Source organism: Phasianus colchicus, chromosome 2 (assembly GCF_987193195.1).
Source record: "Phasianus colchicus chromosome 2, bPhaCol1.hap1.1, whole genome shotgun sequence".
NCBI classification, from domain to species: Eukaryota; Metazoa; Chordata; class Aves; order Galliformes; family Phasianidae; genus Phasianus; species Phasianus colchicus.
The window spans coordinates 5,645,856-5,672,950 of record NC_143437.1 but is presented as its reverse complement, the minus strand read 5'-3'; the positions used below and the strand labels follow the sequence as shown (position 1 = coordinate 5,672,950).

At 41.3% G+C, this 27,095-nt stretch overlaps 1 protein-coding gene across 8 annotated transcripts in view; it reads right to left on the bottom strand.

Annotated features, from left to right (window-relative positions):
* The window catches only part of MACROD2 (mono-ADP ribosylhydrolase 2), an 836,889-nt gene that overhangs the window by 172,351 nt on the left and 637,443 nt on the right, over positions 1–27,095 (bottom strand). The window lies entirely within an intron of this gene.

Below are 27,095 nucleotides of genomic sequence, written 5' to 3'. Positions count from 1 at the left end.
TCACCCAGAAATACGGGAAAAGTTGATGACTCCTTTTGGGTGATCTTTAGAGATAAAACCTCTTTACTGAATTGCAGGGCTTACAACAAAGAGAATTCTGCTGGCAGGTGGGAAAGGAAGAAAGGCCAGGAAAAGTTGGAAAATTAATGAATAATAAATCAGCACAACACTTTCAAGCAGTATTCCTATCCCCTTGGGCAGCTGACAAATATCTGAGCTCCAGCTCTCCTCCCAGTGTTTCAGGTGGTAAATGATGTAGAACTTATCAGCACCAGTTGCTTTCCAGTATTTTTGCAAGCCTTACAGGTTTGCAGAAGCCAAGACTGTTTGAGGAGGCCAAAATTTCAGCAAGTAATTCTCTAAGGATCTGCAGCTTGGGCAGGTCCTTCAGCAGCTCACCTAGCCAAGCAATATAGCACCCTTCAACTACTGGATTAGGCAGCCCATACCAATACAGCTCAGCTACTTGTAAGCTTTAGTTTTGTCCCTCATACAGTAGTTCAGTAGCCAAACTTTCCTCTGCACTTGAAGCTACCTAACCACACCACACCACATTCCCTTCCCCAGCCAGAGATAAAGATGCAGCAGATTCTAGAAACAAAAAGCAATCATTGAGAGCCTTTGCCACCACGGAACTCATCTCCAAAAAAAGTATGCGCTCTTATTCAGTCACTTTCTTCTCTTTGTGGCTGGAAGTGGTTATAACCATGGACATCCAACCTTGCCTGCCTGTGACCTTCACCCACACATGCTATATCCTTTCTACTGTTTGATATCTCCACCTGATCTTACGAACACCAGCTTTTCACTTCTAAAGACTAGACACAACGAATGGTTTCCAGGTCATACGTAGCTGAAGACAGACATAAAATTAAGCCCTTGGATAATTTTCATTCAGCTCTGATAGATGCGAGTACTGCTATGGACAGATCTCACTCCCCTTAACAGACATCAGAACCCCATCATCAAACATACTGCCACCTCAGCACAAGAGTGGTCTAAGCTGCGATGTTTTCTTTTGAAGAGAAAGCAGAACCTATGTTTCATAGAGTATTCCTATGTATTTACTGTTAATCCCCTGGCTAATCATCGTTTCACTGCTTTAAAGTCACAGAAAGCTTTTTCCTAAGTTCACCAGGAAGCAGTGCAGCAGGAAAGGGAAGATTACCTCTTTAATTGCTTTTATTTCAGTGCTTACATGTATGCATCATAACCACCTAAAAGCACGCATATAAACTGCAACAACAATTCAAACGCTGTTTCAAGCGGCACTAAATGTGCTTAAATCCAGGCCCTGTGACTAACAGCACACATAAAGCCAGATAATGCTGAAGTGTTTGTGAAAGCACAGCGTGCATGGGTACGCACACCCATGGCCCTGAGAAGGAATGAGCCTCCGCACTGTGCCCTGAAGGGTTGCATAGCAGATAGTAGAAGGCAAATTTTCAATTACAAGTGGAACAGCAAACTATTAACAGGTGCCTTGTTCAGCATTTGCATCTCCTAACTTGGTTTAAATGATTTATAGAACAGCAGAATCATTAAGGTTGCAAAAGCCCACTAAGATCATCCAGTTCAACTATCAGCCCATCATCACCATGCTCATGTTTTAAGATCGTTGAGTCAAAATTCAGTTGACATCAAACGTTGGGGATGGTATCAATACTGTGCTTCTCCACTTTGACCACTCTAAAAGTCTGAGACAACTTAGTAGCTCAATTACACAAATGCTGTGCAGAGCTCTGGTGCGTAACGTATTTTAACCCTGATCTTTGTAAAGATAGATTTATATTTAAGACGCATCAGCTGACTTAGACATCTACAGTCAGGCAGTTTTGTTGGCATTAACCAAAATATTGAGTAAATTATGGAATCGATAAAATTGCCAAGATTTGTACTTTTCAAAACTAGTTGCTGCATTCCTGATTTATTAACCAGAACTTCAAAGGTTTGTCATAAAGATAAATAAAAGAGCATGGATGGGAGCATAAATACACGGACTCGACAGTTCTAAAATACACTGTTTACAGTGAACCAGGAGAGAGCAGGATTTCAGGTCATATTTTATATCAAGCAGAGCAAAACATCAGAACTGATATAACCGATAACTGCTATAAAGAGTGCAAAGCCATTTTCTCTAAGATGGAAAACCTTTGGAGATAGCTGACCAATGTCCAGCTTTAAAAAACCGAGAGCAGTCGACGTTTTACAAATGGATTCATTTCCACTGTGATCCCAGGACCCTTCTCAACAAAAACCAGTAGTCCTATGGGAAGGGGGAAAAAAAATAAAAATCAAGATTTCTCTCCACATACAATAAACAATGTAAGAATGCAAAAAGGAGCACAGTTGATTCCAAAGATTTGTGCAGCAGAAAAACAACAACAAGAAGCCTCTTGTCCACTGCCTCGCTAAGCCCAGGACAAAGATATTTTATCCTTCAAAACTCTATTTGATTTGTAAGCTGTAATACATAATACAGGCAAGTGAGCAGCTTAACGACGTACGAGAACAAGACAAGTTCAACCCATTTTACTCCACTGAGAAAAGAATCAAAGCAGACAGCAGCTCACAAGCAACACCCCAGTACTCTGGTAAGGTCAATGCCAACGCTGCTGTTCAGTTTGCTGAGGTCAGGCTTTCACAATGTCCCATCCTATCACTTCTTGGCCACGCAAGCCAAATACTTTTCCAATTGAAGACCAACCTGTCATTTCTCACCCCGTTTCCCTGCCCTTCAACAGTCCCTAAAGCAACACTGCAAACAGACAGTTTTTTAGATTATTATGTACCAGGAATTCGTTCTCTGCTAAGTATTACAGTTGCAGAATTGCTATTGCTTTGTACCTTATTAGGGCTAACATTTACCACGTTGGTGCACACGTAGCACGCTCATTAACTGGTTTCACAGTTACAACTCTGACACAAGTATTTAATAGCCTGGAAACACGGTTTTTAACTTCAATTTACTTTCCATTTATACTATTTCTCTTAAAAATGATAGCGTCCTGTTGTATTTATATCCAATTTCACAAACAGTGAGATTTTTTTTTTTTAATAGTAGTAAGCAATTAACTGGGAATACATAAGCAAACACTGAATATTCAAATAACTGATTAAAGTATAACTTAATTAAAAAAATACATATTGTCAAGAACCACAAGAGTTAAGAGAAAACCAGAGGCTAAACACAGCTATGCTTTAGTATACCACATCTGCTTTCTGGTCAAAAACTAAACTAAGCCAATCAATCCAGAGTTAACTGAAAATCTTAGCAGAAATATATATAAACGAATGTAATTCACGTTCACTCTCTCAGGAATCAGATTCCCAGCAGGATAACGTGGCCTCATGAGGTGCTATGGGCAGGTGGCACGCCAATGGCAGCAGGCGCATTGTGGCTGCAGGGCACGCTCTCCTGCAGCAGCCACACGAACCAAGGCATTCTCCTGCACCTTACAAACAATTCCCAGACAGCCGTTCCTTTCCAGGTGTGAGACACCTGTTAATGAAGGTTTTTACAAAGGCAGCAAAGGTCACTTCCCAGGATTTACGCTTGAGGGGATCCAGCCTCTCAACTCCTCAGCACCGCACTGCATATTCTCCTAGGGAGAGCTGCTGCCTCCCTGCTTCATGCAGCAGTAAAGTCTCTGGTACCTTTAGCAGAAGGTTGAACAGCTGTAAGCTTGGTGGTGTTTCCAACAACACAGTCATACTCTCAATAGACTTTATACGCATCCAGTTTTTGAATCACGACTTTTTTTTTTTAACCTAAAGACAAATGCTCAATATTCATAGAAACACAGAATGGTATGGATTGGAATAGCTGTGAACTGGCTGCTCCCCCACCAGCTCAGGCTGCCCAGGGCCCATCCAAACCTGGCCTTGGGCACCTACAGGAATGGGGCACCCACAGCTCTCCGGGCAGCAGTGCCAGGGCCTCACTGCCCTCTGAGTAAAGGATTTCCCACCCACATCTTCCCTCCTTTAGTCTAAAGCCATCCCATCTTGCTCTATCACTATCACACTATCAGTCCCCTCTTGTTTATAAGCTCCTCTCAAGTCCTGGAAGACCACAGTGAGGTCTTCCTAGAGCCTTCACTTCTCCAGGCTGAAGGAGCCCACCTCCCTCAGCCTTTCCTGATAGGAGAGGTGCTGCAGCCCTCTCAGCATCTCTGTGGTCTCTTCTAGACGCACTCCAGCAGCTCTGCATGATTCTCGTGCTGGGGGCCCCAGGCCTGGATTCGGTGCTGCAGACAGAGCCACACATGTGAAGAGCAGAGAGGGACAATCCCCTCCTTCTCCCTGCTGCCACCCCTCTCAGCCCAGGACACAGTTGGCCCTCTGGGCTGCAAGCACTCACTGCTGGCTCGTGTCCAGTGTTTTGTCCTCCATAACACACCAAGTGCTTCTCCACACAGTTGTTCTTGAGGTGTTCATCTCCCAGTCTCTACACACATCTGGGGATGCAGCAACTCAAAGGCAACACCTTGCAATTGGTCCCATTGGACCTCATTAGGTTCATGTGGGCCATTTTACAAGCCTGTCCAGCAGGTCCCTCTGAACTGCATCCAGACCAGAGGAGTGCCCTATGAAATGGATAATGCTGCTGGTAAAGTTCAGCTGTTGCCTCTCCCATAGGCACCAAGAACTCAAAGGAGAGGTGACACTCCCACAGCTCCCTCCTAATTTCCCCCTTCTATCAAGTACATTTTGGCCTCTAGAAGGGAAAACTGACTTGCTGGCTCTGATGGCTGTTCTAACAGTTCATTTCAATGCGAGTTTTTACAGTGCACAAGGAGATGCAGAATCCACTACTGCACGCTTGTATTCTCCATATTTTAGATTAATCAGGCCTAAGAAAGAAAAGCTCTCAATGGATCTTCTATGCAAATAATGGTGGAAATGGCATGTTATCATTCTGGCTAGCATTTGGAATGAACAACGGTGCATTTACTTGGCCAGAACCATACTGCAGCCCAGTGATCTGATGTTTTCAAACTTTCAAGTCCGTAAGCACGTGCGAATGTTCCCAAAGACTGCTAGCGTGGGCAGGCTGAGTTCATGATGTGAACAAAGTGAGCAAAAAAGCCAGCATTCAGAAAGAAGTTGTATTTAACTGTTCAGAGACCAGAAGTTATGGAAAAAAATACTCAATTCCTTTTATATTAAGGCTTCAAATTTAAAAACAACGTCAACAAAAACTAAATCTGCTTTTGCCTTGCACTGCTCTCTCCTAAATACTTTAAAATGTCACTGTTCAAAAAACTGATGTCCCCAGATCCTGAAATCCTCTGTCCAGCCTTTCTAACAATGCCACTGCATTTCAGAGCAAAAAGGGTTACTCTGATTTTCTGCCCATTTCACCCGTGACCTCTGTCAAATACGTCCAGAAGAGAAACACAGAAGAGCAGGAAAAAAAGCATGTGCCCACTCTCCAGTCGTTCACTCGATAAAAATAAATGAGCATCCTACAATATCTCAATTTTCTACACTTAACTGCCTGTGCTCCAGTTGAAGCCTAAAACCTCTGCATCTTCAGCATGTCCCTTTTTGTCTGTGATTAACCAGCCTAAAATATATTTCCTGACCACAACAGTAATAACCCCAGCTGAAGTTTTAATCCAAAAATCTGGAACGTCCCTCCGTAAATTTTTTCATGTTGCAGTGCAAACTTCAATGAGTAGTTCTTCACTGCAATAAAATGAATGCTCTTCAGAAATAGAACAAACTTGCTTAGCTTCTCATCGGCACAGCGCTCTGAAACATAAAAGTGGAGCACTGCTCCCAAACTAATGGGTTACTAAGGACCACAACTATTTTCAGAAAGGCAGAAAGGAAACAATTGAACAACTCTGATTTAGAAACCTGTGATTTCTCATTCAACTGCACAGGGTGAATGGATGTAGGTAATCAGAGGAAGACTAGCGCGGGATACCAGAATAAGCTAATTACTAGATTTGCAGATAAGAATTACAACATTATAAGTCCATTAGAAATCTCTCTCGAGATGTACTGCTATGTTCTGTTGCTTATAATTGACACTATTCTACTCAAAAAGACAGAAACAGAAGCAAAAGTCTGATCAGCACACAGAAGAACCATATAGTTTTCTCCTGTAGCTCTGTGCTCAGGTAATGAAGTGGGATGACACTGCAATGATTTTCCACCTGTCAAGATTGCAGAGCAATAACATTCTCTTCTAATAGCCAATGTGTCCATCTCCTTAAAGAATGAGAATATGCTGACGTGCATTGCAGAAATACACTTTTTTTTAAATGAAGCCATTTTGCTGTCTCTCAGCCTTACAAGCTACATCATTAGTTATTTTCCAAACCATGAGATTCAGAGATTTAGATAGCTTAGAAATGGAACTCTAGATGATGTATATTTCCGAGGAACTGCACGCCATACGGATCTCCTGTTGGTAAGCACAACCCATAAATGTCCTCTTTCATGAAACCTCCAACAATGTCCCTGTAGTAGGGAAGCTGAAAGTTTGAAGTTTTTTAATATATCCCATTCTCAGCAAAAAAACAACGACCTGTCTTAGAGTTAAATGCAGCAACGATACAATATGATGAAATGGCAGACATTTACAAATGCATTCTATGTTACATGTGCCAAAGATACTTGGACTTCAGATCAGCAAAATCCATCTGACGTTTCAGTAAGGTTTTCTGCTGCTTTCTCAGATGACAGTTCTAGTGCTGCCTCTAACAATGCTACACAATCAAGTTTCCTATGCAAATTAGCACATCCTAATTGGCAGCAGCTGAGCCTAACTTCTAATGAGCCAATCCAATTGTATATGTAAATGTCTTCTGGGATTGATTATTGGAGCTAAATAATAGCACTTGGAGTTTAGATGCCGTTTGCTTCCCTTCCCCCCCCCCCCCCCCAGAGTTTTAAGATCAACTCAAAGCAAGCAACAAAACCTCAATTTGGCTACAAACTATTTGGTCACCTCAATTATAAAAATATATTTCTGAACAGTTCTGAAATCTGATTTAAGTGCACGTAAGTGAGGAGTGCCACACAACAGAGCCTTATGATGATATTTGTAAAAGATACTAATGCCCTTCTCAAGAATCTTTCATTCTTACAACCAAATTGACTATCTGTCCTAATTCATAATTCATCTCATTTTTTTTTTCTGAAAGAGATTAAAGAAAGCAGCCCAATTTCTGTCAGCCTGTCAGTTACGCAGCCTGCAGTCTGACCAGGTTAGTGCACACCAGCTTCTGTACCCAATGGCATTAGAGGGGAAAACGTAACTACTGTCATCTATGGCAACTTTGGCTTCTTAACCCCTACTGACCAATGTGGTCAGTGCCTAGCTCAGAGGGGCATCACCTTCAGCAAGAATCAAGAACTGTGTCAGAGTGCCCTAAAATAGGAGCTTTTATACATAAAAACACAATGCAGAATGGTGAACTTAACTCATTTTGGCATAATCCTGAGCTCAAGTCTTGGAATTGGTGGTTTATTTGCCAAGGTAAGAACAGCGAGTGGAGCGAGGCAAAGCTCTACGTGCTAATGCAACTAACTGCCCTCATTGCTGCCCAGCAGGGAATCTCACTGCCAGGCCACCAGACCTCAACCACTTCTTCAAAGAGCATTTCCCTGCCTCCTTGGCACCAGAAACAAACCTGTTCCCCTGTACTTCCTCACAAGTGGGAAGGACTTTGCACTCTGCTAGGTGTCATCGCATCAATCCAGATAATGCTATTCACACACAGCACTTGTAAGCTGAACGGCAAAATGACTCATTGATTCTCTCAGGGAAGAATTTTGCAATCCAAGTAAAAAAAGCTCTGTTGGCTATGAACATTTGCCTTCTAATACTAGGAATTTGGAGCTGTGGAAAAATCCGATTGACTGTTTGGTCCCTGGAAGAGAAAACTCTAATAGAACACTAGTAAATGGACCATGGGTATGGATGGAAACATCTGTTACTTGAACAACTCGGGCTTTATTTTTCTTTCGACATGCTAATATGAAGCACCAAAGAGAAAGGACATCTGGCGCAGAATACTTAATTGTAAGCTAGAACTTTTGTGACTTCTAAATGTACTTAAACTGAGGATGCAGAAAACAGAATTAACAACTATTTTCCACAGCCAAAGCACTGGGCAGAAAGCACATTCTCGTATATATACACGCACATTCTTTTCTAATTTACTCCATTTAAAACGTAGAGCGATTTTATCCTTTCACACTCCAAATGCAAGCATTAAAAACTCTGGAAATCAAAACATTCCTGATGAATTTGTGTAAGCAGAGAGGCAAACACCAAGTGACAGCTGTCACCTGAAATTTCATAGGAAAAGCCACTACTATCGCTCTTCTGTATTGTTGCTGACCAGATGGTTATTTATGGCCCTTTTGACCTCAATTTCTCTTAAACTGGGAGTAGCAGAGTTGAACAGAATATAAGATAAGGGTAATTATTTTTAAAGAACAGCAATGTATAACCAAAGCATTATTTTTTTTTCCAGACTGACATCGACTTCAATACAAACTAAAGGCGAATTGTCTGGCAGGAAATGAGACCATTTCAGCGGCCGATTCCAACTTTTACTTCACGTTTTTTATTTCCCTAGGTGGAATATATCAACTACAGAAATCATCACCAAAACATGCTAGGAGTTACCCAGAGAGCACTGAGTTTATATAGAGATGTAAAAGATTTGTCTTGATATCAACGTGAAACCGCACAGGAGTGATAACTTAAATGCAACTTCTGTTAAAGGTGGCTTTTAAAATCACATCCCTGCAGTAGTTATTCAATTAAAGGAGTGTGAATAACTGCTGCTGCCTTTAAAAGCAAAGGTAACACGGAGGTTACAATCATTCTAAAAATCATAACTTTAGAACTACTCTAAGCCCAGTATAAACTAATTAAAAACTAATGGCAACACAAATAATAAAACCTATCTGCTTTTTAGTTTTAAAGAGACAAAAAAATCTCATCCTGAATACACACTAACTACAGTGACAAATATAATCAGCTACTCAGCCCTCAGCACCATTAGAACTATGCAATTTTCTTGCTAGAAATAAACATAGCTCAAGATATTTCACCTTTTCTTTTTGAAGATCTTCAGACTCTGCCAGTTCTCCCGCAGCCTTATGCCAGAATCCTTTCTACTATGATGTGTTATTTGTCCTGTAAATGCAGCACGGAATACCTGCTAACTCCCAACTCCCTGCAGACACCGCACTTTTGAATGTTCTTATTCTTAAAAAGCCAATACTCACTTATACCTGCTCATTTTAAAGGTGGCCATACATTTCATTTTCAGCTCCTTCAGAGAAAAGTCTGAAAATATTTTAACTGTCTCTCACTCCAGTATTTGATTATAAGAATTCAGTTTTAAGACGTATGAAAACAAGAGCTCAGCAGAGCCAGGTACCCATTGTGTTTCCTCTGCAGAAGGCAAGGATGTGGGACACATTCTCATATTTGTGTTTGCTATCCCAAAGTGACAGCGTACAGCCATATGCAAAGAGCATGCATAATTGGTCTGGCACTGCTCTCCTACAACCTTCCTTACCAGCATGGAGAGGTGTGCACAACGTTACCCACTATTTCAGCCACAGAAGTAACAGTAAAGTAGCCAAGAGAAGGTAACAGCAGATGTGCTATACATTGCCCACATCCACAGAGTAATTTGTTGCAGGAACTGGATAAGCAAGCATAGAGAAAGCAAAAGATGTGGACTTGCAGAGGAGCCTGGATAAAATAAGGAAACCTTGCTTGTATGGTGAGTAATGAAACCAACCTCCAGAGACAGAGAGGACAGCTATGAAAGAAACAGCAACAAAAAAAAAAAAAATGCACATAGAAGACCACAAATTCTTGCTCCACCATAAAACTGCCATAGTTAACTTCATCGTGTTTACATGGGATGTTGGCTTGAAATTAAGGGAAACACTCACTACACCATATATAGTTGGCAAGGAAAAAAAAAGTTCTCTCTAAAGCTTCTGGGAGCGTGCATTTTTCTGAATACATGGAATAGAAGTAGTGATTTGTGCCATTAGAATATATATTATTCTACAGTGTGTCCGTATGGCTCAATCAGATTTCTTCATTTAAAAAACATAATGCAATGTAATTTTATTCAACTTTCTTGAAGTGAAATGCAACCCATGAATAACCTCTTTCAAATCTCCGCCATGAGAGCGAGTTCTCCAAATGTTATTCTGAAGCACCAGATAATGACTCCCAGCATCTAAACCCCAAACCACTTGTGAAAATTCAGCCTTTCAAAGTGCTCTAACTCTATTACTTCCAGCTGCTTGCATCTGCCCAAATGTACTGAATCTCACACACAAAGCTAGTAAATCAAAAGAGGAAAGCGGAGGAAAATGAGAGTAACAGAACTCTAAAAAAACATTTACTGAAAAATAATTTGCTGCTATTAGGGTCTGCTGAGTTCTACGTATTTTCCAAGACACCTAAAGTACTGAAGTTCCTAGACAGCTCTTTCCACAAAAGAAGCCATTACAAACTCCGGCGTGCCTTATATTTCAAAGTAATCTTTTCCTCTATAACCTGCATATTACCACTTTCAGGAACGATTCCACATGAAATCTTACAGCAAACACATCTTAGTCCACTAAGTTTTAAATATAAATAAATAAATAAACATATATATATATATATATATATAGCAAGTAGCATAAGGCAACTGAAATTATTCCTTTAAACTCCAAAGATAACACGTTGTGAAGAATAAATACATACATATCCAGTTCAAATTATCTGTACGTTTCTCATCAGATGCAAAGACTGAAAACTGGCAGCCTTCAGTAACTCTGAAGACAAACAGCTTAACAAATGGATGCAATTTCTGAAGCTTTAAGATTTAAAATATCAAGTGATTTGTAGTCTATTAAAAAAAGATGGGCTTTTTAATTAAGAAGTGTTAGAGTACTTTTGATTTAATCTTTTTTTTTTTTTTTTTTAAATACTTTTCTAGCCTTCCTATTTTGAACACAAGGAATTGTGATGGCAGCGTCCCATTGTCCCCTTTGGTTAGGTTATTTCTAACGAAGACGTAACTGACCATGTTCACATGCATAAGCATTCAGTAATGAAGCTGCCAGTAGTAGCGGATCACTCTCCCTCTCTAAAACATACATCCTTCATCACCAGAGCTAAAGGGCTCTGGGAGCCACAGCAGTATTCTCATCCTTCCCTCCTTCCAGCCACTGGAGAACCACCACTCAATAAACACACATATAATGGTGGACGTGTCGTATGCCTCTCCTTACCATAAAACAATACAGCCCTTTCCGTGCCCCCCGTTCAGTTTTTCAACAGACACTTTAGACGAAGTAAAACACGAGGCTTTGGCAGAAATATATCTTCACGGGTCTAACTTCAAGTGAATGGCATTTTGATCTCATAATCGGCCTCAGGTGGGAGGCACGTACCTATAAGCATTACCTAGATAAATCATACAGATGACCTAATTTCCTTTTATTTTTATTTTCCTCTATTTTGCCAAATCTGGCAAAATGCTTTTGAAGTACAGCTAAACACAGGAAATAAAACCCTGGTTTCACTGAAACCAAAGAATTTGCTATAAAATTCAACTGGAATATGACTTCAGTTCAAGAAAACGCCTTGAACTGCGAACAAATTAAAACTGCAGAGAAATATATTATTAGATTTAGGATTAAATCAAGCTGCAAACAGAACCGAATTGAACAGTAGATCCTTAAGACTACAAGCCTGCTTTGGAAACATACTGGCAGACTAGCAAAAACTATTTGCTAGCTTCTGTATGTAGCACACATACAAATGAGCAAGCAGCCCTTCATGTAGACGTTCATCCCATTAAGAAACAGGATTATTTCACACAAACAGGAGTTAGTCAGGAGTGCATCATTCACCTTGCTCTCTACTGTTACAGATTTCCCCGAAGTAAGCACTAATACAGAGCTTCATTTTACTCCAGTCCAATTAGTACGAGCTAGTGGTTACAGTAATCTGGAGCCTAACACTCCTGGTTCAAGATGTTGGTTCTGGCATTGAGCTGGCTGGACACATCCAACAAGCTTGATATATAAACTTAAGCAGAGGTCAAAACGTTCAGCCTATGTGCTGTTAGAAGACTTCGACAACCATACTTGGTATATTGACAATAATTGATCTTCATCATAAACACCAATATTTACATCACATAAGGCAAGAACAAAGAAGTGGAAAACAGTCTTTAGACGCACCCCAAATTGCATCCACTACAAATTGGTCAGCACTGAACAAAAGACAACTAAGTAACAGTAGCAAATCTCTACAACATCACAGCAATATGTTAAATCTGAAATTTTATGGGGGTGATTTGTAATAGAAATAGAAGCATGCTGCCTAGTTCAGGTAAATTGCACAGTCAAGTCTAGTAAACTAGTCAAGAAATTGAGAAGAAAAATTCCAAGGACGCAGCATATCTTGATCTCTCAGATGAATGACCAAGTCAGTTTGAGAGATAAAGATTTCAACTACAAACTCTGAAAAGAGGTATGCTGATACAAAAACCAGCTTCCAGAATCATCCCTCAGAAATGCATGTGGTCTGCAGTATTCATTCATTCTGCCCCATAGAAGGGAAGGGTAAATATATGCTGCAGTCACCGATTGACACGAAATGGAGGAATAATTATTCATGCTGATAGGAGCATGAAGATGGGTGGTGTCTGGAAAGTAAAGCATATGAGGGAAGCAGCGTGAGCTAAAACAGAAAGATGCACAAGGGAGGCCTTCTTCACGTCGTGGCTAACAAAGAAGGCATGAGTTAGAACAAGAGCTCCCAGGATAACAAAGAAAGGGTTTCCTCAAAGCACAATAGCATCTAAACATTTTAGCTAATGCCAAACTTGAACGATTACTGTTGTTTGCAACTAACAGTAACTTAAATAATTATAAGAGCACCCAATCAGTTTTGAAACAAGTTGCACACATGCTTAAATCTTTGCTCTTCTCTTGGTGTCTGATCCTCATAGTTCTTGCAGAGGTTCTGCTGTGTGGATAGGTCAATCACTGACCCCCCCCCCCCCCCTTCTCTGCCTCCTCCTTTTTCTTTTTATCTTAAATAAGGCACTCAGCATGCTAAGTGTGATACAGAAGAGGTGTATTAGATCTTGTGAGGTTGTCTTACTCTTGATAATATTCCAGGAGTCCTGTTTAAAGTCAAGAAACAGCATAAAGCAAGGACCAAAAGTGTCGCGTGAAATGTCAGTCACAGAATGGCTTGGGTTGGAACCAAAAGATTTCAGCACTTCCAAAGCCTGTCATTTTGAACAGAAGAGGAAAGATTAGAGCCAAAGGCTGCAGGTGAACGAAGTCACTTGGCTATCTCCTGCATGCAGGGTCTCAGGCACTCGGAGCCCAGGGAGGCAATACAAGCAAGCTCCGACAGGAAACACCCACACTGCAACGCAGTGTGTGCTAAGAAAGCATTCTTTATTTAGCATCAAAAGTAAGGCAGATAAATATTTACAAGATTGGCTCAGCACAGCTCTAGGAATTTTATCAATTTGCCATCACAGCTGTCACTCTGGACAAACAACTCTTCAAAAGTAGAGGCAGGTTAGGAATACACTGCATGAGAAAGTGTTGCAGCATGATTACAGTACACTCCCTTTGAGTTTCATTTACTCGATTCAAGAGTTAAAATACTGCTTTATTCTGACTTACTGTCTCTTTCAAAACACTAAACCCTTTTCAAACATTTTCAGCCTAACATCTAATTATATTTTGCCATACAAAATAGTACAAAATAAACATTCACTTTAAACATCATTATCTTAATTATGGTAATGGCTTCAGGAGAAAACCACGGAATTATAGCTGATGATATTAGCCTGCTCAATCTTATAAAATAAAACACACCCAACAGCAATGTAGCTCTAGTAATGAGAAACAGCCAAGCAGAAAGGTAACTTCAGCTGAAGTTGCCCTGAGAACATTGTGAATGCTGCTAAGAGTCCCTGCAGTCCTGGATCAAGATGTCCTGCTTTCAAAGCCATCTCAGTACTCTCTTGCCTTTTAGGTTTAGTTAAGACGACTTATTTTTCTCCTCCAGACTGGCCTCTTGCTAAGTAACACGCTCCCTTCCTGGGTGGGATAACATTACTAAGTGAGGTAGACCCACACAGACTAAAAATCCAGAAATATTTTTTAGGATTTTTTCAGCCTGCACTGAACTGCACTCCTCTAAAAACACAGTGGAGAAGGAAACAAGAAAAGGAGGGGTGGGGAGATGGAGAAATTTAGCATGTGACAAATGTAAGGGAACTATGATCAAAGGAGAATAAAGACAAGGGAAAACAGAATTAGGGAAGCCTTCACTCCGTAGAAGATGTAGCTTTGCCCCTGATCTAACGCCACTGCATGCCTTTGGCAAATGTCACCATAGGATAATAAAGTGTAAACAGCATGAGTGATGACGTACAACCACACCTCATTTATTTCAGACTTCAGCTTAAGACTCAATTTCTTTTCTTCTAGCAACTGCAAGAAGAACTGAATTGGCAGCAGCAGGTCTCACCAAGTAAACGTGATTTCAGCTCACTTTAAATTCCTGATGGTTACTTTATCGCAGTAACACAAGAGCAAGACATTGTCTTGTGTACTGCTGAGCGACGTGGGTTGGATAACCAGCACCTGCCTGGCCTGGCTGTCCCACCCTTACCGAGTAAATCCAGTGTTCTCAGGATGTCTCAGAGGAACAGGACAGTTCAAAGCTCCTCTGAACGTGTGCTGTTATTGTGAATTAATGGCAAGATGCAGCTGCAACTCTTGCTAGTAGATGTCCTTTGATCATACTGCACAAAAGGATGGCACTGTTGTCATATTTCAGAGGGAGAGATCAACAGTTATCATGCCCATATGGTTTGCTGAATCTGAACCACCATCGCTCTCTAAATACCTTGATTTCAGAGCAAAATGCCTGCTTATTTTAGAAAGAAAGAGAAGAAAAAGAAAGAAAATCATTGCTAAGTAATAACTTCTTGCTTGATGATGAATACCCACCAAGAACACGTGCCTGCCTTCTCTTTCTTCCAAGGAATTACACTGAACTGCAAAAAGTAGACTACGCTGTGCTCCATATAGATAATGATGAGAAAGATTTTACAGTCAAAGCAGCAAATCTGTTTGTTCTTCAAACGGAAAGCAGCTGGTTACCTATGAGGTTTATTTGCTGGCTTGCAAGGGTTGCTACAGGCAGAGTACTTCAGCAAAGCAGCAGCAGACACAGAGCCTTCTCATCACTAGTGTCATTTAAAAATCGGTTATATAAAGGGGATGCTAATGGCAAAGAGTGTGATGATAACATATAGGCAGAATCCCCTTCAGTTATCAGCAGTCTGTCTGGCCCTGACAACAATAGCTGTTTGCAGCACTTCAGAGGTCACCGACATGGGCAAGGCTCACTTGAGAAATGCTGTGTGAACATGGAAAAAATTGCTGAATTTTACAGCCTCATTATAGGATACGAGACAACAGATGGATGCAGAGAGATGTCAACTATTTTCTAAGCATTACGCCAAAGGATATTTTAAAGAAAGACTCGAATGATTTAACAGATTTTAGCAAATATTTTCAGGAAATGGTTTGCAGGACACACACAGAAAAGCCTTATCATAGAGTATAAGAGGGAGAGGTTGGCCCAGCTGAGGAGTGTGGAATAAGGTTCCTACATAAAAAAGGCCACAGCAGTGAACAAGGCCATCTGTTGTGCTAGAAAACAGCAAAGCAAAAAGGGCATGGGATGGCCAAGGCAAGAATTAAGGATGCATTGTTTACTGCTGGAAAGGACATAACCCAAACATATTAAAGTCACATCTGAATAACTACCTGAAGGGAGGTTGTAGTGGGCTGGGGGTCAGCCTCTTCTCTTGTGTAACTAGTGATAGAACTAGAGGGAATGGCTTCAAGCTGCGCCAGGGGAGATTTAGGCTGGACGTTAGGAAATACTGCTTTTCTGAAAGAGGGGTCAGGCACTGGAAAGGACTGCCCAGAGAGGTGGTGGAGTCACCGACTCCAGAGGTGTTCAAGGAACGTTTGGATTTTGAGCTGAGGGGCATGGTTTAGTGAGAACTACTGGTGATAGGTGGATGGTTAGACTGGATGATGATGTAGGTCTTTTCCAACCTTGGTGTTTCTGTGAAGATGCTTGGGCCAGAGTTTCAGCTCCGTGGCTGGTAAAGAACATGCATCTTAGAACTCCTCCAGCCTCCAACAGGGCACAGACCCAAGGCTATATGGAGCAGCAGCAGCAGCCTTTCAGCGCAGTACAAGGGGCAGCTGCCTCGGATGCTGCAACCCATGAAAGGGACGGTGAGACCTGTTCCATGAAAGGTGCTTGTGGCTGCTCAGAGTAGAGATAAAGGTTGAAAAATAGTAAACCTTGTGCTTAAGGGTGAGCTCTTATCGAAGCACATGCTTTAAATCCACTTCCGAACAACAGACAAAAAAAAGTGCAACAGTTTAAATTCATAGTAATCTTTCTCAAATAAAGATAAAATTGCAGTGATAGCACTGGTGCAGTTTCATACATGCATGTAACCGTAGCACATCATTCTTATGAGAAATAGCTTCTTGAAAGAAACTCTCTTAATGTATTAAGTTGTATGCGCTTCAACCATAAAGAGGAGCCAAGGAAGCGAGGGGAGAGCAATGTATTTCAGGCAATTAGATATAAGATGACATAGCTGTCATTGCTCATTGACTTCCTTTGACAATATCTACCGCAAACGGCACGGATCCCTCCGGAAGCCTTTCAAAAGCTTACACTATTGAATCTGCAGGCATTTTAATTAGAAATAAAAGCGATATTTTCTTCAAACAGCCCGAGAACAGGGTGAACAACAATGATCCAGACAGTCTTAAAGCACTTGAGGATAATGCTTTCAACAAGTGATACGCCTGGCACGCACTCCTAAGCCACACAGCTAGCTTGGCATTTAGGGACTCTGAATGGCAAAATCATGAACATGTTTTCAATGGCATGAAGAGCGGCTGTTTGATTCATTCTGCAAAGAATCTGATTATCTCGTTCAGCTTAAAGCTAGAGGCAGGGAAAGAAAGAAAAAAAAAAAAAGGAAAAGCAGAAGCAGGATGTGGCTAGAACATAAAATCCTGCCTGGCATATGTTATGGCATGTTATTGAACAGAAACATGCTGTGCCCACATGCTGCTGCTTACAAAGAGATGTCACTACCACTCATTTTGTGAGAACGTCTCCTCTCTCATCGTCCCATGAAAGAGCTCTGAAACAACCGGCTCTGGGCCAATATCTAAGAAGCGAGGACAACAGCAGCAGAAAAAGACTCTAACATTCAGCCCTGGACAATCAGCAGGAGGCTTTTCAGATGACCATGCCTATCTCCCTCCCATGCTGATAGGTAACACTGTTTGTGTTCGATGGCCTTGCGTGCATGTAATACAGGTTCTGCTCTGTCCAGGCTGGTCCAGGCTGCTCCATCCTGCCAATACCCCTGAGACACCAGTGTTCTCTGGAGCAAACTCCTCCAAAACCTGCTCAGACAGCAGCTGGCAACTGGCAGCCCAGACGGCAGGCAAAGGAAGCGCTCTTCCGTCAAACCAAGGATTTCTCCCTTTATCATCGGTTGCCACTTTTCTCCCACCTTGCCATAAATTCAAGACAATCAAAAGCACATCAAGCGGAGCGGCAATTTACACAAGCCCCTGTGTTTATCCCAGCTGCACGCCTGCTCCAGGAGAGGAAATGCCTCACTTCTGAGCAAAGCATCAAGTGAACACAGAGCTACTGACAGTCCGTCGTTATGGAAGGAAACAATAACATTTGATAGCAGGAAAGTATTGTAGTATTGATTTTGCATCAAGTTTGCATCTGGAATCAACTGTGTGCTGCACAACGAACCAAGCAGGTTCCATAAACAGAGGGTTTTCAATAAAGTCACCAGGCTGCTCTTCCTTCTCTGCTCTGGGACTCCAAGACAACTTCTGAAACAGTCTTCTAATAGCTAAACAATCCTTTAATATAACTTAAATATTGAGAAAGCAGCACGTATGAATAAGCCAAGCCCAACCAGCTAAGAAGTTTCGCAGTAGACAGAAAGTTAACTAATGACAGAACAGGTGGCATAAGTTTCCTGTATTCCACTTGTAGCCTAGCAGAATATCTGTTTCTAGCACAAAAACACTGCAGAGAATTACAGGGACCGCAGAATTCACTGGGATTTTTTTTTTTTTCTTGCAAGCCCAGTATATTCAGCTTCTCCAACAATTTTTAGTTCCCCGCTCTGCTCCATGTTTCTCAGCAGCACAAGCTTCAAGATTTTTCCTCAGGAGAAATCTTGCACAGATTGCTTGTACCAGTCCAGCCACAGGCTGAGCAATCTGTTCCTGTTTTTTTTTTTTTCCCCTCCTTTTCTTCTTGGCTTTACCTCAAGAAGTTCTTTAAAGGTACCGTAAGCTATCTCCCTTTATATTAGAAAACAAAAAATGGCTTCAAATTTGAAGTTCCCTTTGCATTCTTATGCTTTCTAACAAGTACGTGCAGATGTTTAGCTGAGCAGGAATACAATAGCTGACAGATTGCTACCAGCAATTTGAACATTTATCATTTTTGACACAAGACCTTGCAAGAATTACATCCACAGGGGAGTATAACTTCACTAATAAATTGCAAAGTGAATTTCTAAAAGCACTTTCTTCTGTATAGACTTCGGACTTTAGAGAAGTTTTAGGTACACGCTGGGCCTTCATGCAATCCAGCAGACTGATATGCCTAGCTTATGTGTTTTCTTAGATCTATCAACAGAAATCTGGCAGCTTCTTGTTACTGCAACAGGATCAGCCAGCAGCTATGCACTACTGAAGCAGTCCAAGCCATCAGCATTGAACTTCACTCCCATCAAGGAGAACAAAAGCTTGTCAAATGCTGTCTCAGAGGCTGACACACCATTGCTGACAGACGAGAGGCTTTTGGGTCATTTTTGGTTTGTGCAAGCTTATACTATTTTCTCATTTTGCAGACAACAGCGAAGCAGTGATTATGTGACTTAGAAACACCAACAGCTCTGGGTCAGAACCAGAGTGGATCTCAGCCTGTTGGAGTCCCTGCCTCGTGCATCAACCACCAAACCCCTTTTGTTATTGCCTGCTGTTGCTCTTGCTTCATACCCCCACAAAATTACATCACCATTATCAGATATTAGCTCATCTTGAGGAGCAAAAGGGTGGAAAAAGTAGGCAGTACAAGAGGAGACAACATTTCTAAGCATAGATGATTTGTCCCTCATCCCATCTAACTCAGGATATCTAACCATCTTCACTGAGCTGCATCAGAAACAGGGAGGCAGCAGCTCTGATACTGGGGACAAGGTAAGCAACAGCTGCTTTCTAATGCAGAACCACAGGGAAAAAAAGTCGTCTTGACTAAGTTATATTAGCTCCAGATAACATCAGGAATCCACCCTTAAAACCAAAAATAAAGCTCATTTAAAACTATTTATACGTTCATTGACACATCTCTCCGGGCAATGAAATAAGGGCTGTTTGTGCTGGATGTTGTAAATGGCAGAGCTGTCACAGGACAAAACTTTTCTCCTTCCCACTCAGAGGGGAAGGCCAGTGATCAAGCACTGCCCCAGAACAGAAGGATAAGTTGTAAAGCTTATTTGTTCATGATTTATTCATTTTGTCTTTTAAAGTCTTCCTTTTGGGCAGAAAAATATATGCTCTTAATGGAAATGAAACGAAAAGGGAGACATGGATTTAATAATGAGAATGAAAGGGGGAGAAATTCACATAATTCAAAACTCATTTTGTGATATCCAAAATGTTTGGGAAAGAATTTTATCTGCATTACAGAACTTCAAGTTGTACTAAGTTCTCTTATTCCTAACTTCAATAGTTAGCTCACTAAATATTTTCCCAGAAGGAACATGAATTAAACATGAAAGGAAAATTTCCACTAAAAACAGCCTAGGGAAAGCAGGTGCAGCTCTTAGAGAAGTGCCTGGCCCCAGTTCAATTTGATGGTGTAAATTACATCTCCAACATCCACGTTGTTGGCATCAGATTAAATTAGGAGCGGAGTCTACGAAACACAAAGTTATGCTGATATAAAAACACGGTGAGCGAAGGGAAAAATGGGATCCTGCAAAGAATGATGAGGAAAAGAGAGCGAACGTGGCAAAGTGCTGTAATGTATATGAACAAACAAACCCACCGTGAGTTATAGTCTCCATTAATTCCTTTCCCTGCTGTATTTACTTCTTTTTGCCTACAGGGAAAAAAGCATACAGGCAAATTCCACGTTTCAGATTATGCCTCTATTATCTCCCCAAAGTTTCCAGAACCAATTGGAGTCTGGAGACTTCAGTAATGGGACCCATACATCACAGCAGGTTGTCCAAATAAACTTCTGTTCTGCTTTGCAAAGCCGGTTATTTTTTAAGTGAAGACCTGGGAAGAGACCAATGCTAAAGAGCACTGAATGCCTCCTGCAAGGCACTAAGTGCCTTGAATGTCCATTAAAGTGAGAATTGAGAGCAGCCAGCACTTCACAAGAGACACTAAAATGCTTTGCAACACTGAGATACAGATATGCCAGACCCTGAACCCTCTTTTCATTTCTTTTTTTTTTTATATTTTACTTTTTCCTCACTTTAACAAGATCTGTGTGATGCTGCTTTCATCTCTGTTCTTTAGAGGTGAAGACAGCAACGGAAGCGTGACCGTACACAGCACTTTGCCACCGTAACCCTCTGGTTTTGTTCTAAGCATTACATGGGGATGTGAAGGACTGGTACTGCCCGTGCTACTGATTGGCACCACGGGAAGCTGCTGAGCTGCAACAATGGCCAAAACACAGCTGTGAACTGCATCCCCCCAGCATGCTGCTCAGCCTTGTAGAGGAGCTGGGGCTTGCACAGAGCACAAGGGCAGTGCCGTGATCTCAGGGCCGCTCAACAGGCACATGGTTAGGGCACACAGTGAGGGCACCCGGCTCACAGCCCTGCCCAGTGCCAGGCTGGGTGCTTGGGCTGCTCACAGCTGGGATGTGCCTGTTCTATCTGTGCAGCAGTAAGTAGTGTAGGAAGGTAATCTGCACTAAGAAAAAGGTTATCTAGACATAGAATCATAGAATGGCTTGGGTTGGAAGGGACCTCAAGAATCACGAAGCTGCAACCCCCCTGCCACAGGCAGGACTGCCAACCTCCCTGTTTAATGCCAGACCAGGCTGCCCAGGGCCCCATCCAACCTGGCCTTGAACACCTCCAGGGATGGGGCATCCACAGCCTCTCTGGGCAGCTGTTCCAGCACCTCACCACTGTCACAGGAAAGAACTTCCCCCTGATAACCAACCTACACCTTCCCTCTTTCAACTTAAAACTATTTCCCCTTGTCCTGATATTACCTACTCTTTCAAAGAGTTGGCTCCTCTCCTGTTTATAGACAGTGGACAGTGATTCCTTGACAGTCAAAACATACAAATGAGTTTACTGTCATCTCATTATAAATGCTCAGCTGTAATGGAACGAGAGATTTTCACAAGGAAGTGCAGGAGCAGACATTTGCTGTGGTGGACAGTGCTACACGCAAGGCACTTTCATCTTGCATTCTCACAGCTTGTCACATTAACAGAAGCACTTATTTCAATTTCCATGGTTTAGAACAGCCAAAGGGAAACTTGTGACTGATATCAGACCATGAAGCAGACTGAGCAGCTTTAGAGCAGGCACTGTATTTTCACAAAGCGCTGTGAACACAGAAATACTGCCGTGACATGACAGACCTGATCTTTAATTACCTCTATTCAGCACACAAGCGTGTGTCTGACATAACAAACGTCAGGAACAAAGCTAAGAGGAGATCCTGTGAAACAAGGGATAGATGCAAAAACGATTCCAATACGAATAAATTGACTCCGAACAACTCCCCGTCCACTGCCATTTTGACAATCAATTACATATTTCCAGTAGGATGCTGCAACACAAAACAGAAGCAGTCAGACTTGCTAAGTGACACAGACCTTTAAAACAAGAAGAGATGCAGCCCATTTCCTGATAAAAGCAGGAGGAGGAGGGGGAAAAAGGAAAGAAAAGGGGGAAAAAAAAGAAATCACCTCTCTTCAATTTGACAATATCTCATTTACAAGAAGTTAGTCCCGAGCACAATTTAAGATATGATTTTATCCTGTGATTCAAAATCATAGGATGCCTGATATGAAGTGATGAGACATTGAGAATAACCCTTTCTAAAGCAATGGTCCTAATTAATTGATTTCCATTTAGCGCTTGCCAATACAAAGCTTTGTTAAACCTTTCCCCTTTTCAAGTATCTGTCAAGGAACTAAAAACAGTTCCCGTGCTTTCATTTCTCTTTAGAAAATTTCTCTGAGAGTGGGAAATGGGAATCAGTGAGACAAGTGCAAAAATAATTGGGACCTGCACAATCTCTGTTGGTACAAACATCCCAAACCACAACCCAGCCATTAGTAATGTAAACTGCAAGGCTTTGAGAGGCCGAGTGCATCTCCTAGGATACGTCCAATTGGCATCCAATTGTGGGTGTTTCAGAGACGAGCACTGCCGGGAACACGGGAATTTGGGAGGCATGTGAGTGCCAGGGCTGCGGGAATCTGCTTTCAAGTGTGAGTGACAGTCAAACCTGCACACAGAAGAGTGCCAAAGGAGAGAACCCAGCACAATCAGGTGGAGAGTGAAGGACGCCATAATGAAAAGATGTGCCAGAAACAGGAAATTTTAAAAAGATGAGGACTATGTTTCCAATGGTGGAATGCTGTCTGTATATCCAGCTGTAACTTTGTTGGGATGGAACAGAAAACTGACCTGAAAGCAGAACCCTGATCCAGGAGAGCAATTCAAACATACCATAGATGCTGTGTGTTTTCACAGCCTAAGAACGGTGTAACCAATACTAGTAGCCACAATATAATAACCTACAACACACCAACAATGACAACCTGCCTGCACAGCTCTACAACAAGTTCTGGAGTCATTTTAGAAACCTTTGGTACTAAAGAGAGTTAGAGAATTGATTTTAAGTCAAAAATCTGACACCTGGCAATGCACCTGTAAGTGCCCAAGAGGCCTTAGAAAGGCACGTGTAGCTCTGCAGCACCACAGCACAGCTCAGCTCTGGCTTCATCCTCCCCACAAGCTACAGGACAGTCCCAGGGCACAATCGCGCACCCAGATCCTCACTGAGCAGCTGGAGATGGGCATATGACAACACCACCAAGACCCGGACCTTACTGTTTGACCATCTCTAACTACCAACACAAAACTCTCCCCACTAAAAACAAAGAAAAATAACCCTGCTACACGGGTTTAGAAACTGCATTTTGCTGAGTGCTCAGATTGCCTTACAATTATACATTATAAAGTTATTTATGCAAATTAATCATGGGGCAGATTGACATTAAGATCATAAACACACACTGGAAGCATATACATGTATTTCTACATAATTGAGAAGACACGGGTAATCTTGGAGTTCCTCAAACCAGGACAACAAAAATAATAAAATAATAAAATTGAATTCCAACCTACTGGAGTCAAAGACAAAACTGGCACTCATGTCAGCAGTGCTTGCAGTCACAGCTACAAGAGGCCAGCGATTCTTAGCAATGGGATAGATGGAGAAGCATTAAAATGGTTGAACAGTGGATGAGTTGAATGTGAAATGAGTAGGCGTGCGTTATAAGTGGGAATTAAATAGACTAAACTAGCAATCTTCAGAATGCTGGTATTTTATAAATCTTCTATGCGAGTTGTGTTCAATGGATATATTTTATCTCCCATGCACTGAAAAATAAATAATGGATAATGAAGATATAAGAGATATTCAATTCACCTAAGCTTTGTGTGCGATAAGGTTAAAGAAGAGGTTCAATTACAGTGCAACATTCAAGTGAGCATGAAGGTAACAATGGGCAGGTACTCGTTGCTTGACTATTTGAACAAAAGAAAAATGAAAGCTCGGCAAAGAAAAAAGACTGGCTAAAAATTAATCAATCTCGACTACCTACGCAAATGTAGGTGACACTTGATAATGTCACTCATTAGAATTGCAGAAACATTCTTTTTTAAGGAATGTATTTCAGTGGGATTTCTTGTCTTATACACCATTTACTCTCCCTGTCTCTTAAAGAAATGTGTGTCTTCTCGCAACTATTTGCTCATTGATGAGAATCCGGATTTAATATATTTGCTGTGAGATCCTACCTAATAAAGCAAAGAATAGCAGTGTATCTCATGTTGTCTTAGAATCAGCTGGGACAGAATTGTTTTCTTCAGAGCGTCTGGTATGATGCTGTGTATTGGCTCTTAGAAAAAAACAATGTTGATAACCCACCAATGTTTATAGCTGCTGCTATACAGAGCCATGGACATTTGCAGTGAAGGGCCCAAGGAGCAGAATTAGGACAGCTGACTTGAACTGGCCAAAAGGATATCATATGACACCAAGCAGAAGGAGTTCTGAAGGGAGTAGTAGTTCATCTTTTTCTTCTGCTGCTCATGGACTAGCTGGGCATCAGTTAGGGGGTCATGAGCAATTGTTTGTGCAACACTTGTTATATATAAGTATATATTTGTCAATTATTATCCCTTTGCTTTTCTCTATCTGAGTAAATAGTTTTATCTACGAGTTATAGTTAGTTTTTATCCCCTGATTCTCTTCCCCATCGCACTCAGAAGGGAGGTAGAGAGCAGACGACTGTGCAGTGCTCAGCCACCTGCTGGGTCAAACCACAACACACAGAGTTAAAAAAAAAAGACAAACTCACTTGCACAATACCTGCCAGTCTTTTTGGTTAGTAGATGGGTAAGAAAATTCAACTCGTTCTCACAATATATACCCGCATACACTAAATGACAGTTTCTGGTAAATAAAGATGAAAATTATCTATAGTATTCCTATTTCTCTGTTCACAGTACAGGTAAGTGTCTTTACAAAATGGCTACGCACCAGTGAAAGAGTAATCAATATTATCACAAATACTAGCACCACCTCTTACAGAGAATTTCATTGTCCCTAATGAACAGGGTTTTTTCCAGCTATTTTCTCACACAAATGCAGGAGCACATCAATAATTCTGGATGCTCACAGACACACGTGTTACATAAAACAAAGCCACTGTTGCTAAATATTTTTTCTACAGGGAAGAATATTTTCCTAGAAATGTTCTACTCAAACTTGTATCCGCCACTGCAAGCCCAAACAGGCGATAATAATGATAATGCAATAGGAGTTGAGTGTTTTAGCTGAGAAAAATGATGCAAAGCCATAGAAGTAACACAGTACCTACCCCAGTACAGCAAGTCAAAAAGGGCTGTTGCTCTAGCACTCAGGCTCTCTGAAAATTCTACATTCCACGCTACAGGATTGTTTCTCTTGCCAAGGAATTTAATGTTCTCCACTGGACAAAACTAAAGAGGAGAAAATGACTCCAACTATTGAGTTATTCACTGCGTAGGCTTCTGGCTGATTTTAAAACTGCTCCAGATTTTGAATGGTAACCTACAGTACTCCAATCCCATCGCCCAATACATTTGTTAAAAGGGCAACTCCAGGAGTGTCCATTTTGGATGTAACACCAGATGGCAATTGCCCAACGTATCTCAGGGTTTGCCATACTTTGCATTGGGTGTCAGAACACCTAACCTCAGAAGCCCGGTGACTAGAGAATCTCTGACCGCTCAGCAGAAATCAAAACCTCTCTCTCCAATCTGTGTTTCAACTTCCTTTGCTAAGTTTTGGGGCAGACCACTGGGGACAGAATATCGATCATGTTTTACTGTTGCCTCTACTCATCCATAATGGAACATCAGCTTGTAAAACTAGTTCCCTAATGGCTTGACTTGGAAGAAATTTGCTTAAAGGCGGTGGCCCAACGTTGATGTCTTAAATACTGATAGCCACTCCTGAATAAATACGTGGAAAAGCATTCTAGCACATACTATATAGTAATCAGCTGTGAAGCATCATTAGCTTCTCAGCTCTCGGTGCCATGAGCGTGCCTGTGACAAAAGCTGTGGAGCTAGCTCAGCATACAAAATTAGCTGATAATTCTAAACATGAGTGGGATATAGAGCTAATTGGAAAGTCCCCCAGCATTAAATAATCCCCATCTGTCTTCAGAAGCGTAGTATCAATCACAGTGACTATTGCAGCGATCTTCCTTTTCTGGCATTCTCAAAAGAGGAAATGGAAAATCTACAGAACATATAAATCATTTTGATATAAAAAGAAAGTGCTTAGGCAACCATGTAATGAAACCCCAGCACTGTCATCTAGGTTAAAGGCCATAAAAAGTTTTGTAAGGCTATGAGTATAAACAGTATAGCATAATGGAAACCTGGTTTACAGTCCCCAATGACAATATAAAACTATCTAAAATAAACACAAAAGCTAAATTCTAAATAATCTCTTAAAAAAGTAACCATAGTAAGATAAGGACTAAGTTATTCGACCTACTCCAAGTCTTACTTTGTGGTATGTTTGTTTGGGTTGGTTTGTTTGGGTGTTTTTGGTTTTTTTTTTTTGCATTTCCATTGCAAATATTGGATTCCCAGTCAGATTAACCACTCACACTTATTGCCGTACTGTGAAAGATGTCTGGCTCGTTCTCAAGGCACCTTTCTTTCACACTTATTAGAAAGTAGGAACTTGAGAACTGAAGAGCCAAAAGCGACGCTACCTCAGGCACTGCAGAACGACTACGGTTATCTCTAGTCATGAAAGCCATTACAGAGCAGTTATCAGATAAAGAATAAATGCTTTCTGCCTCATCCAAGACAGAACCACGCTTATTGTTAAAAAAATAATAAAAACAGGTAGGGCTAAATTTAGGCATGAACAGGTTTTCTCCATCCTACTCAACACATGCCATCCTGGACAACTTCTAGAATGCCAGCAAATGTTTGCTGCAGACTCTGCAATATGCTGTCTGTGCCTGCAATTGCATTCGCATTATTTATAAATTTTTGTTTTTATATTTATGTTCATTTAGAACCAGTAGTTTTTAATCTGAAGACAGCTACACTAAAGGGTCC